The following is a 15,010-nucleotide window of genomic DNA, read 5'->3' on the forward strand; positions in this document are numbered from 1 at the left end:
GGGAGGGGGTCTACGACCCCAACATAGACCCTGGATACAAGACTCACAGCAGAGTCCCACATCATACTAAATCACAACAATATTCATTATCTACCATTATGGTATTACCAAATGATCATTTATATTTGATGGATATTGTTGCCTATTAAAGTGATTCAATTATTTTGACACGCAGTGATTCATTAAGTGACAAAATAATGTATCTTTGTTTTCCACCTAAAATGAAGTTGACCTTATTACCAATGTCCAAAATTACCAGCATTATCATAACTGTCAACTGTCTTTACTGTTACCGTAAGGGGCTGTTATTCGATGCCCTCCAACAACATCACATCATCACGAGACATTCCTCATCATGATCATTTCCAGCATCATTACCGTAAAGGGCTGTTATTCGATGCCCTCCAACATCATCACGAGACATTCCTCATCATGATCATTTCCAGCATCATTACCGTAAGGGCTGTTATTCGATGCCCTCCAACAACATCACATCATCACGAGACATTCCTCATCATTACCGTAAAGGGCTGTTATTCGATGCCCTCCAACATCATCACGAGACATTCCTCATCATGATCATTTCCAGCATCATTACCGTAAGGGCTGTTATTCGATGCCCTCCAACAACATCACATCATCACGAGACATTCCTCATCATGATCATTTCCAGCATCATTACCGTAAAGGGCTGTTATTCGATGCCCTCCAACAACATCACATCATCACGAGACATTCCTCATCATGATCATTTCCAGCATCATTACCGTAAGGGCTGTTATTTGATGCCCTCCAACAACATCACATCATCATGAGACATTCCTCATCATGATCATCTTTCTCTCTTAACAAAGAGAGCAGACATTCTTGTTAGCATATACAATAACATCCGTATCATATTCCCATTGTAACAGTGTGGTGCTGGTTCTGGTCTGCTCTGAGACGTACGGACCTCAGGAATACCACAACCATTCATTACAGAATGGAACTGTGGCAGAGCAGTGAGAGGAACCAGGTTGGACTGAAGTCCTCACTCAGTGACACACACACACGCGCGCACACGCACACACACACACACACACACACACACACACACACACACACACACACACACACACACACACACACACACACACACACACACACACACACACACACACACACACACACACACACACACACACACACACACACACACACACACACACACAGCGTCGTCAGTCAGTCAGTGAGTGAGCAGAGTGGCCCTCTCCTTTGGCCTAATTAGCCCTCTCTAATTCAGCTCGTTAGGACTGGTTTCAACTCGTTAGGGTTCCACTGACTCCCAGGTAATGAGGTCTGGCAGGAGGAATCTGTCACCTGGACAGCTCCCCAGTACAACCTGAGGAGACTAGGACCAGGGTGAGATCACCAGACCATACACACAGGCTCACATACAGAGAGGTAGTCACTAGAGGGAACAACACATACAGAGAGGTAGTCACTAGAGGGAACAACACATACAGAGAGGTAGTCACTAGAGGGAACAACACATACAGAGAGGTAGTCACTAGAGGGAACAACACATACAGAGAGGTAGTCACTAGAGGGAACAACACATACAGAGAGGTAGTCACTAGAGTGAACAACACATACAGAGAGGTAGTCACTAGAGGGAACAACACATACAGAGAGGTAGTCACTAGAGGGAACAACACATACAGAGAGGTAGTCACTAGAGGGAACAACACATACAGAGAGGTAGTCACTAGAGGGAACAACACATACAGAGAGGTAGTCACTAGAGTGAACAACACATACAGAGAGGTAGTCACTAGAGTGAACAACACATACAGAGAGGTAGTCACTAGAGGGAACAACACATACAGAGAGGTAGTCACTAGAGGGAACAACACATACAGAGAGGTAGTCACTAGAGGGAACAACACATACAGAGAGGTAGTCACTAGAGGGAACAACACATACAGAGAGGTAGTCACTAGAGTGAACAACACATACAGAGAGGTAGTCACTAGAGGGAACAACACATACAGAGAGGTAGTCACTAGAGGGAACAACACATACAGAGAGGTAGTCACTAGAGGGAACAACACATACAGAGAGGTAGTCACTAGAGTGAACAACACATACAGAGAGGTAGTCACTAGAGTGAACAACACATACAGAGAGGTAGTCACTAGAGGGAACAACACATACAGAGAGGTAGTCACTTGAGTGAACAACACATACAGAGAGGTAGTCACTAGAGGGAACAACACATACAGAGAGGTAGTCACTAGAGGGAACAACACATACAGAGAGGGAAGAGGGAACAACACATACAGAGAGGCAGTCACTAGAGGGAACAACACATACAGAGAGGTAGTCACTAGAGGGAACAACACATACAGAGAGGTAGTCACTAGAGGGAACAACACATACAGAGAGGTAGTCACTAGAGGGAACAACACATACAGAGAGGTAGTCACTAGAGGGAACAACACATACAGAGAGGTAGTCACTAGAGGGAACAACACATACAGAGAGGTAGTCACTAGAGGGAACAACACATACAGAGAGGTAGTCACTAGAGGGAACAACACATACAGAGAGGTAGTCACTAGAGGGAACAACACATACAGAGAGGAGAGAGGTAGTCACTAGAGTGAACAACACATACAGAGAGGGAAGAGGGAACAACACATACAGAGAGGTAGTCACTAGAGGGAACAACACATACAGAGGTAGTCACTAGAGGGAACAACACATACAGAGAGGTAGTCACTAGAGTGAACAACACATACAGAGAGGTAGTCACTAGAGTGAACAACACATACAGAGGGGTAGTCACTAGAGTGAACAACACATACAGAGAGGTAGTCACTAGAGGGAACAACACATACAGAGAGGTAGTCACTAGAGGGAACAACACATACAGAGAGGTAGTCACTAGAGGGAACAACACATACAGAGAGGTAGTCACTAGAGTGAACAACACATACAGAGAGGTAGTCACTAGAGGGAACAACACATACAGAGAGGTAGTCACTAGAGGGAACAACACATAGAGAGGGAAGAGGGAACAACACATACAGAGAGGTAGTCACTAGAGGGAACAACACATACAGAGAGGCAGTCACTAGAGGGAACAACACATACAGAGAGGTAGTCACTAGAGGGAACAACACATACAGAGAGGTAGTCACTAGAGGGAACAACACATACAGAGAGGTAGTCACTAGAGGGAACAACACATACAGAGAGGTAGTCACTAGAGGGAACAACACATACAGAGAGGTAGTCACTAGAGGGAACAACACATACAGAGAGGTAGTCACTAGAGGGAACAACACATACAGAGAGGTAGTCACTAGAGGGAACAACACATACAGAGAGGTAGTCACTAGAGGGAACAACACATACAGAGAGGTAGTCACTAGAGGGAACAACACATACAGAGAGGTAGTCACTAGAGGGAACAACACATACATAGAGGTAGTCACTAGAGGGAACAACACATACAGAGAGGTAGTCACTAGAGTGAACAACACATACAGAGAGGTAGTCACTAGAGGGAACAACACATACAGAGAGGTAGTCACTAGAGGGAACAACACATACAGAGAGGTAGTCACTAGAGGGAACAACACATACAGAGAGGTAGTCACTAGAGGGAACAACACATACAGAGAGGTAGTCACTAGAGGGAACAACACATACAGAGAGGGAAGAGGGAACAAGGTACACATGGTACCACAGAAAGAAGAGGTAGACAGACAGAATAGCTGTAAAATAGAGAGCAGATAGATACTATTGTCTTACAAGGTAAAAATACCCTAGACCCCCTTCAAAACAAGGGGTCTGAAATCAATTACACTTTGGTCGTTAGCTGCCCTTGGATAGTCACAGATAATTAAGCTCAGCGCTTTTTTTATGATGAGCAGATTAGTGTCTCTGTTACTGGGCCTTTGCCTGGCCTGATACTGTTCCCTGATTGGCTGGCTGGGGGAAAATGGGCAAAGCTGATGGGAAGTGCCCTCAGCTGGATCACAATGCTCCAGTAGTGGCATGAAGAGCAGAGAGAGAGGAAAGGAGGGAGGTAGGGGGGGGGAGAGAGAGGGGAAGAGAGAGGGGAGGAGATTGAGAGAGGGAGGGAAGCAGATCGAGAGAGGGAGGGAAGGAAGGAGAGAGAGAGAGGGAGGGAAGGAGAGAGAGAGGGGGAGGGAAGGAAGGAGAGAGAGGGGGAGGGAAGGAAGGAGAGAGAGGGGGAGGGAAGGAGAGAGAGAGGGGGAGGGAGGAAGGGAGGGGGAGAGAGGGAAGGAGAGAGAGAGAGGGGGAGGGAGGGGGAGAGAGAGAGAGAGGGGGAGGGAGGGGAGAGAGGGGAGGAGAGAGAGAGGTGTAGGTAGAGAGAGACAGAGCAACACTCCAACAGTGGCATACAGAGCAGATAACAGGGGAAAGGTCAAGAGGGAGAGATGGGAGAAAGGGAGAGGGAGAAAGGGGAGAGGGACAGTGTCTGGCTGAGCACAAACCTGGCTGCCTACCTACCTTGCGACCCGACCAGGAAGTCCTGAGAGAGTTCAGACCCATTGACATTTCTGTTCATATTAGCCCCGATGCAGATGAGTGGGATTAGAAGGTGTTTAACGGACATTTTTACCCCTTTTCTGAAGCTCCTCACAGGGGACCTGGCTGAAACAGAACAGTTCCACAGCTCCAATGGTGCATAACGTCACCCTCCCAGAAACAGTCACGTCATTACGGCTCAGATTCAAGTGTTTTAAATCGCAAAAGATCTTTTTATTTCCAAGTATGAATATTTCTCAACTAAGTTAAGGACAGCACATAGGACTGCTGCATGTAGACATCAATCTTTATGGGACAATCAAATTAAATAAACAATTGATACATACATAACAGATAAATACAGCCTGTCTAGGTTTCAGACATAATTAAGTTGATCTCATTTCCAAACGATCAAACAGTGGGATTATTCAATTAAATTGGGAGTAAATAAGACATTTCTTCTCAATTAGCCCCTGCTAGATCTGTTATGGTTTGTTTCAAATGTTTACCAGCCACGGTCTGTACTAACAGTGAACCAATTCAGTCTCAACACATTACCAAGACAACAAGGAGAACTCGCTTTTTCATGAGCAATTTGCGGACAAATACCGCAATTACAGAAAGGCCTAGCTACCTACCACTTCACTTATTATCCATATACAGACTAATCTGTGCTTCAGGAATGAGAAAATGAGAGAGAGATAATACAGACACAGAGGGAGAGAGAGAGACAGACAGAGGGAGAGAGAGGGAGACACAGACAGAGGGAGAGACAGAGACAGAGACACAGACAGAGAGAGAGAGAGACAGACAGCGGGAGAGAGACAGAGACACAGAGAGACAGACAGAGGGAGAGAGACAGACACACATTATTATGCATTTCTTCATTATTAAATTGGGGGATGAAACCCTAGATGAGGTCATCTCGTTGACCAGATCATCTGATGAGTCAGCCATAAATAATAGACCCTTAGTCTTCCCTTATTAGCATCCCTCCTCACGACGACTGCATCCAGCCTGGGATGAATGGCTCTCTGATTGGCTCGTCAGCCAGTTTAATGTCAATAGTAAATTGGAAGCCTTGTTAACCTAGTTGGGGACAGGATTACGGGGAGAGATAGTAAGCAGCCAGTCATGTAAAAATGAATGTCTATCAGGGTCTAATTTAATCAAGGGCAGCTCCCTTTTTACAGAGGAATTACAATGTAGGAAGCCAATTATTTTGAACGTTTACGCTGTGGTCCCTGCCTGTCAGATAAGTGTGTGTGTGTGTGTGTGTGTGTGTGTGTGTGTGTGTGTGTGAGAGAGAGAGAGAGATTTTATAAAATGCAGGGCATCACAGGGAATGGCTGGCTCCTATCAGAGGGATAAAGATGATGCTGTGGGATGGAGGGAAGGACCAGCTAGTTAACTAACAGATTAAACAGACCTCACAGAGAGGGAAGGACCAGCTAGTTAACAGATTAAATAGATCTCACCAAGAGGGAAGGACCAGCTAGTTAACTAACAGATTAAACAGACCTCACCAAGAGGGAAGGACCAGCTAGTTAACTAACAGATTAAACAGGCCTCACCAAGAGGGAAGGACCAGCTAGTTAACTAACAGATTAAATAGGCCTCACCAAGAGGGAAGGACCAGCTAGTTAACTAACAGATTAAACAGACCTCACCAAGAGGGAAGGACCAGCTAGTTAACTAACAGATTAAACAGACCTCACCAAGAGGGAAGGACCAGCTAGTTAACTAACAGATTAAACAGCCCTCACCAAGAGGGAAGGACCAGCTAGTTAACTAACAGATTAAACAGACCTCACCAAGAGGGAAGGACCAGCTAGTTAACTAACAGATCTCACCAAGAGGGAAGGACCAGCTAGTTAACAGATTAAATAGACCTCACCAAGAGGGAAGGACCAGCTAGTTAACAGATTAAATAGATCTCACCAAGAGGGAAGGACCAGCTAGTTAACTAACAGATTAAATAGATCACCAAAAGGGAAGGACCAGCTAGTTAACTAACAGATTAAATGGACCTCACCACGAGGGAAGGACCAGCTAGTTAACTAACAGATTAAATGGACCTCACCACGAGGGAAGGACCAGCTAGTTAACTAACAGATTAAACAGACCTCACCAAGAGGGAAGGACCAGCTAGTTAACAGATTAAACAGACCTCACCAAGAGGGAAGGACCAGCTAGTTAACTAACAGATTAAACAGACCTCACCAAAAGGGAAGGACCAGCTAGTTAACTAACAGATTAAACGGACCTCACCAAGAGAGAAGGACCAGCTAGTTAACTAACAGATTAAACAGACCTCATCAAGAGGGAAGGACCAGCTAGTTAACTAACAGATTAAACAGACCTCACCAAGAGGGAAGGACCAGCTAGTTAACTAGAAGATTAAACGGACCTCACCAAGAGAGAAGGACCAGCTAGTTAACTAACAGATTAAATAGACCTCACCAAGAGGGAAGAACCAGCTAGTTAACAGATTAAACAGACATCACCAAGAGAGAAGGACCAGCTAGTTAACTAACGGATTAAATGGACCTCACCCAGAGAGAAGGACCAGCTAGTTAACTAACAGATTAAACAGACCTCACCAAGAGGGAAGGACCAGCTAGTTAACTAACAGATTAAACAGACCTCACCAAGAGGGAAGGACCAGCTAGTTAACTAACAGATTAAACAGGCCTCACCAAGAGGGAAGGACCAACTAGTTAACTAACAGATTAAACAGACCTCACCAAGAGGGAAGGACCAGCTAGTTAACTAACAGATTAAACAGACCTCACCAAGAGGGAAGGACCAGCTAGTTAACTAACAGACCTCACCAAGAGAGAAGGGCCAGCTAGTTAACTAACAGATTAAACAGACCTCGCCAAGAGGGAAGGACCAGCTAGTTAACTAACAGACCTCACCAAGAGAGAAGGACCAGCTAGTTAACTAACAGATTAAACAGCCCTCACCAAGAGGGAAGGACCAGCTAGTTAACTAACAGATTAAATAGATCACCAAAAGGGAAGGACCAGCTAGTTAACAGATTAAATGGACCTCACCACGAAGGAAGGACCAGCTAGTTAACTAACAGATTAAACAGACCTCACCAAGAGGGAAGGACCAGCTAGTTAACTAACAGATTAAACAGACCTCACCAAGAGGGAAGGACCAGCTAGTTAACTAACAGATTAAACAGACCTCACCAAGAGGGAAGGACCAGCTAGTTAACAGATTAAACAGACCTCACCAAGAGGGAAGGACCAGCTAGTTAACTAACAGATTAAACAGACCTCACCAAGAGGGAAGGACCAGCTAGTTAACTAACAGATTAAACAGACCTCACCAAGAGGGAAGGACCAGCTAGTTAACTAACAGATTAAACAGACCTCACCAAGAGGGAAGGACCAGATAGTTAACTAACAGATTAAACAGACCTCACCAAGGGGGAAGGACCAGATAGTTAACTAACAGATTAAACAGACCTCACCAAGAGGGAAGGACCAGCTAGTTAACTAACAGACCTCACCAAGAGGGAAGGACCAGCTAGTTAACTAACAGACCTCACCAAGAGGGAAGGACCAGCTAGTTAACTAACAGACCTCACCAAGAGAGAAGGACCAGCTAGTTAACTAACAGATTAAACAGCCCTCACCAAGAGGGAAGGACCAGCTAGTTAACTAACAGATTAAACAGCCCTCACCAAGAGGGAAGGACCAGCTAGTTAACTAACAGATTAAACAGACCTCACCAAGAGGGAAGGACCAACTAGTTAACTAACAGATTAAACAGACCTCACCAAGACCCAGGCCATCTACAGCTCTTCGTCTGGGACAGCACGCACAAAAGTGCACGCACACACACTCTAAAGTGTGCAAACACACATCCAAGCAAACGCACACAGACACCGGGAGAGCCCCAGCACACCTCTCCCCTGGGGGATAATTATCCTGTGTGGGCCCCTGTCCCCTCTGGTCCCTGGGGCCCAATCCCACCGCTTTCTGGAGGGTGGGCCTCAACCCCCCCCCACACCTGCACCCCGGTCCAGATTAAAAGCCCTGTCTGGTCTAATTTTAAATCTGTTACTGCTGCCCTTTCTTAGGGGAACAAGACTAATCTATTCCCATAAAAGCTTATCTCTGTTCTCTCTCCCCTCCGTGAGGCACGCTGGGCCTTCTGTTGAATTATTACTAGCTGGGCATTTGTCATGAGGTACGCTGATGTTAAGTGTGTCGTAGGGCTGGGCGCTGAGGAGCTGGTCGTGTGTCTGTGGAATGATGGCGTGCCTGGGATGGCTGGCTGTTCCCCTCTCCTCTTTTCTCTCATTCCCTCCATCCTTCAGCTGTCTAATTAAGGTGAGGCCTCCTAGCATCCACTCCCCCTTTCCCATTATTGTCAACCAGCAATTACTCCCCCGTCCTCATCACAAAGCTAGGTGACCAGTCAGTCTATCCAACACTTCAATCCTTTCAGTTACCCTCTCCAGTCCAACTGTAGACTGTAACAAACACTTTGACCCCAACAGTCAGAGGGTGAAACTAACAAAGGTCAACTGTAGACTGAAACAAACACTTTGACCCCAACAGTCAGAGGGTGAAACTAACAAAGGTCAACTGTAGACTGAAACAAACACATTGACCCCAACAGTCAGAGGGTGAAACTAACAAAGGTCAACTGTAGACTGAAACAAACACATTGACCCCAACAGTCAGAGGGTGAAACTAACAAAGGTCAACTGCGAGCAGGAGGATGGGCCGTGCAAAGGCGTGTTGATGCGCTGGTCAAGACGATCAGCCGCCATGACAGGCTGCCAAACGTCAGCGTGGCACAAGCGCGCGTGTTCGCGTGTCGGGGGTCGTGTCGAGTGACGGCGACATGGCCGCCAAAGGAACACCACGATCCCACAAAGTCACCGGCAGGCTGGATTAGAGGAGCTGTCACTCCTGCTGGCTCAGGCCTGCTAACGCCTCCCGTCAAACAGGCAGCTAACGGCCCTCCAGACTCACGGCCCTCCAGACTCACGGCCCTCCAGACTCACGGCCCTGGTATGGTTTCCAAGGCAACCATCACATCATTAACACAATGAGAGAGTTGCTTGATGATAATAATGAGTTAGTGGTGCCACACCAGCACAGCAGTGCCAGGCCTACGGGTTACTACTGTAGTAGGCATTGTTCCCAGTTTCAGCAGTCCTTTACCCGGCCCTCAGCGCTGAAACACTGGCCATCAGATAGGGGTCACCGGGCCAGACCAAACACAGCCTACCAGGAGCTGTAGCCATCAGATGGGGGTGGTCACCGGGCCAGACCAAACACAGCCTACCAGGAGCTATAGCCATCAGATGGGGGGGGTCACCGGGCCAGACCAAACACAGCCTACCAGGAGCTGTAGCCATCAGATGGGGGTGGTCACCGGGCCAGACCAAACACAGCCTACCAGAAGCTGTAGCCATCAGATGGGGGTGGTCACCGGGCCAGACCAAACACAGCCTACCAGGAGCTGTAGCCATCAGATGGGGGGGGTCACCGGGCCAGACCAAACACAGCCTACCAGGAGCTATAGCCATCAGATGGGGGGGGTCACCGGGCCAGACCAAACACAGCCTACCAGGAGCTGTAGCCATCAGAGGTGATGATGGTTAACTGCGGGCAGCGAGAGGTTCAAGTGAACGTTTAGGGAAGGTTGATGATTTTGGTGTTTTTTGGGGGCCCTTTGCCACATTGTGTCAAGGGAACTATAGGGGACAGCAGCCTATGGCTACAGCAGAGTAGTGCTGGCTGGCACCCTGGAGTCAGACACACTGGGTTCACCATCACTTTCATCTCTTCCGACTATTCTGGCAGCCTTCTCAACACACTCCCTTATTTCACTATTTACAACATTCACTATAGCATCTCTCCAGTCCCTGCATTTGACAAGTACATCATGGACAGAGAGTCCTGGCCCCAGTGACCAACAGACAGAGACAGACAGACACAGACAGAGAAGCTTGGATAGGGAGGAGGGCTGAGTAAAGCTCATTGGTCTGAAGAGAGAGAGACAGAGACAGACAGACAGACAGACAGACAGAGAAGCTTGGATAGGGAGGAGGGCTGAGTAAAGCTCATTGGTCTGAAGAGAGAGAGACAGACAGAGACAGACAGACAGACAGACAGACAGACAGACAGACAGACAGACAGACAGACAGAGACAGACAGACAGACACAGAGACCGACAGAGAAGCTTGGATAGGGAGGAGGGCTGAGTAAAGCTCATTGGTCTGAAGAGAGAGAGACAGACAGAGACAGACAGACAGACAGACAGACAGACAGACAGACAGACAGACAGACAGAGACAGACAGACAGACAGACACAGAGACCGACAGAGAAGCTTGGATAGGGAGGAGGGCTGAGTAAAGCTCATGGGTCTGTAGACAGACAGACAGACAGACAGACAGACAGACAGAGACAGACAGAGAAGCTTGGATAGGGAGGAGGGCTGAGTAAAGCTCATGGGTCTGAAGAGAGAGCAGGACAACAGCAGGGAGGCTTATCATGTCACATATCTTCTCAGATCTGTATGGAGGCTACAGCGAGCGGCGCTAAGCTACGTGTGATCTCTCCAAAGATGGTTCCTCCCTCCGCTCCAAACGGGACAGAGCAGAGAGAAGAGGAGGAAAAATGGAGCTGTTTAATACTACCATGCTAATGCCCTGCTTCTCCCTCCAACCCCCCCCCCCCCTCGCTCCCTCCAACCCTCCCTCTCTCCCCATTCCTCCCTCCCCCCTCTCTCTATCTGCCTCCTTCATCCCTCAAACAGGACCTAACACTAATGCCCCCATCTCTCCCTCCCTTACTTCCCCCCTCCCCCAAACAGAACAGGACCTAATTGGAAGACGAGAGAAAGGGAGAGGGACCGGACCATGACAGGCGGGAGGTCAGTGTAATTGCTGCTGGCCATATTTAACATTAAGATAATCAGTCCATTAATTACCCTCTGGATCATTAAATCAGTCACTTGCTAAATTACATTTCTGCATGTATTACTCAGTGGAGAGACCACGAAGCCAGGGAGAGATCACGAGGCCAGGGAGAGACCGCGAGGCCAGGGAGAGACCGCGAGGCCAGGGAGAGACCGCGAGGCCAGAGAGAGACCACGAAGCCAGGGAGAGACCACGAGGCCAGGGAGAGACCGCGAGGCCAGGGAGAGACCGCGAGGCCAGGGAGAGACCGCGAGGCCAGAGAGAGACCGCGAGGCCTGGGAGAGACCGCGAGGCCTGGGAGAGACCACGAGGCCTGGGAGAGACCACGAGGCCTGGGAGAGACCACGAGGCCTGGGAGAGACCACGAGGCCTGGGAGAGACCACGAGGCCAGGGAGAGACCACGAGGCCAGAGAGAGACCGCGAGGCCTGGAGGAGACCGCGAGGCCTGGGAGAGACCACGAGGCCAGGGAGAGACCACGAGGCCAGGGAGAGACACGAGCCCAGGGAGAGACCACAAGACCAAGGGAGAGACCACGAGGCCAGGGAGAGACCACGAGGCCAGGGAGAGACCACGAGGCCAGGGAGAGACACGAGGCCAGGGAGAGACCACGAGGCCCGGGAGAGACCACGAGGCCAGGGAGAGACCACGAGGCCAGGGAGAGACCACGAGGCCTGGGAGAGACCACGAGGCCTGGGAGAGACCACGAGGCCTGGGAGAGACCACGAGGCCAGGGAGAGACCGCGAGGCCTGGGAGAGACCACGAGGCCAGGGAGAGACCGCGAGGCCAGGGAGAGACCGCGAGGCCAGGGAGAGACCGCGAGGCCTGGGAGAGACCACGAGGCCTGGGAGAGACCACGAGGCCTGGGAGAGACCACGAGGCCTGGGAGAGACCACGAGGCCTGGGAGAGACCACGAGGCCTGGGAGAGACCACGAGGCCAGGGAGAGACACGAGGCCATGGAGAGACACGAGGCCAGGGAGAGACCACGAGGCCAGGGAGAGACCACGAGGCCAGGGAGAGACCACGAGGCCAGGGAGAGACCACGAGGCCAGGGAGAGACCGAGGCCAGGGAGAGACCGAGGCCAGGGAGAGACCACGAGGCCAGGGAGAGACCACGAGACCTGGGAGAGACCACGAGGCCAGAGAGAGACCACGAGGCCTGGGAGAGACATCTATCCAGATGGATTCAGATTCAGCCACCAGCCAAAGCCTGGACACAGTGCTACTGGCCTTCTATACCTAGCTAGTAGCTACTGACCTTTCCTCCACATCTACCATACAAGGCTTTTACTGACACCAGTTTGCTATAGAAATACGAGCAACATATTGTAGAACCCTCAGGATCCCCCTTTTTAGGCAATAAAAATGAAATGCATACAATCCAACATGAGATACTTTAATCCAAGACACTCAGATCTCTGTCTTCGTGTCGTGGTTCCCGTAGTGAAGATTTGAGGGACAACCCGTTTAATTCAACATACATCAAGTATTAGTATACACATATCAAGTACATGATCAACTCAAGTCATACAATGTGAGTCATCTCCTAAACATCCCAGAGACAGGTCTGTACACGTCACAGACCATGGGACACTCAGCACTAAGCTGCATCCCAGAGACAGGTCTGTACACATCACAGACCATGGGACACTCAGCACTAAGCTGCATCCCAGAGACAGGTCTGTACACGTCACAGACCATGGGACACTCAGCACTAAGCAGCATCCCAGAGACAGGTCTGTACACGTCACAGACCATGGGACACTCAGCACTAAGCTGCATCCCAGAGACAGGTCTGTACACGTCACAGACCATGGGACACTCAGCACTAAGCTGCATCCCAGAGACAGGTCTGTACACGTCACAGACCATGGGACACTCAGCACTAAGCAGCAGGAACACCTTGCTGCAGGAGAGCTGCAGTAGTGTACAGCAGGGGGACGGAGTGAGCACTGAACAGCCACTTAAGGAATGGCCGAGTAAGTACTATCCTATCGATAGGCAGCGACGACGGGAGACAAATGTCTGGCGAGCTCTGCCAAGCCGAGCCAAGCGTCCCGGGTTAATTGAGATAATATTGACCCCTTCTGTAATCTGTTCCCCTGCTCGCGCCACCCGACGGGGATACATGCCTCCCAAATACACAAATAAATAGGTACATGAATAACAATAAATGCATTAGCCGGCTGACGGAAGGGGAGAGAGGGGGAGACGTGTGTGTGTGTGTGTGTGTGTGCATGCTTGGTGTGTGTAAAAGGGAAACTGGTAGATCCATAGCTAGAGATGTTTGGTGTAGGGGCCAGTAATTAAAAGGTGCTTGTGGTGAGTAATGAGAACAGGAGGAAAATGGGAAGTCGATATTTATGCAGCCAGCAGTCAGCTCTAATTTGTTATGATGGCTGGTGGTGGAGCATGGGCTTGGCTGCCAATAATTGTGTGTGTGTGTGTGCGCGCTGATAATTACACCGCCCAGCAGACGTTAGTGCAGAGGGGCTGGGGCCAGTGAGAGTGCAAGCCACAGACATTAACACTGTTACCGTGTTAAACGTCACTGATTACTCCGTACTCGCTTCCCCCTCTCTCTCTAATTGATAACTCTTGCCTACTGTCCACCTCTGCTGCCAATATCATTACAATGCCCCTGTCACCGTCACCACTGCTGGCCTCACTTTCCATCACTACTACTGTCCCCATCCATATTCCTCAGTATTGCAGTCCTGAACAAACTGCTGTTTACTCCAGTTTGGAGATTAGTTTGAAACAAACCAACAATGTTATATATTTTTATTTAACTAGGCAGGTCAGTTAGGAACAACTTCTTATTTACAATGACGGCTTACTGGGGAACAGTGGGTTAACTGCCTTGTTCAGGGGCAGAACAATAGATTTTTACCATGTCAACTCAGGGATTCGATCCAGCAACCTTTTAGTTACTGGCCCAACGCTATAACCACTAGGCTACCTGCCGCCCCAATAATGCAAAACAGGTTAGAGCTCAACGAATCCAGAATATTCTTTTACCACGCAGTGGGAGTGGGAATTCAAAACTACACGTTAAGAATCTAAATGTAGTACGTAGTGATTTTCAGGAAGAATCTCTGGAAAAGAAAGAGAGAGAGAGCGAGAGCAGAGAGAGAGCGAGAGCAGAGAGAGAGCGAGAGCAGAGAGAGAGCGAGAGCAGAGAGAGAGCGAGAGCAGAGAGAGAGCGAGAGCAGAGAGAGAGCGAGAGCAGAGAGAGCGAGAGCAGAGAGAGAGCGAGAGCAGAGAGAGCGAGAGCAGAGAGAGAGCGAGAGCAGAGAGAGCAGAGAGAGAGCGAGAGCAGAGAGAGAGCGAGAGCAGAGAGAGCGAGAGCAGAGAGAGCGAGAGCAGAGAGAGCGAGAGCAGAGAGAGCGAGAGCCAAGAGAGCGAGAGCAGAGAGAGAGCGAGAGCAGAGAGAGCGAGAGCAGAGAGAGCGAGAGCAGAGAGAGCGAGAGCAGAGAGAGCGAGAGCAGAGAGAGCGAGAGC

At 49.2% G+C, this 15,010-nt stretch overlaps 1 protein-coding gene across 7 annotated transcripts in view; it reads right to left on the reverse strand.

Annotated features, from left to right (window-relative positions):
- Positions 1–15,010, reverse strand: part of agap1 (ArfGAP with GTPase domain, ankyrin repeat and PH domain 1) — a 260,949-nt gene that overhangs the window by 17,589 nt on the left and 228,350 nt on the right. The gene's annotated exons all lie outside the window — the stretch shown is intronic.

This window comes from Salvelinus fontinalis, unplaced genomic scaffold (assembly GCF_029448725.1).
Source record: "Salvelinus fontinalis isolate EN_2023a unplaced genomic scaffold, ASM2944872v1 scaffold_0074, whole genome shotgun sequence".
NCBI classification, from domain to species: Eukaryota; Metazoa; Chordata; class Actinopteri; order Salmoniformes; family Salmonidae; genus Salvelinus; species Salvelinus fontinalis.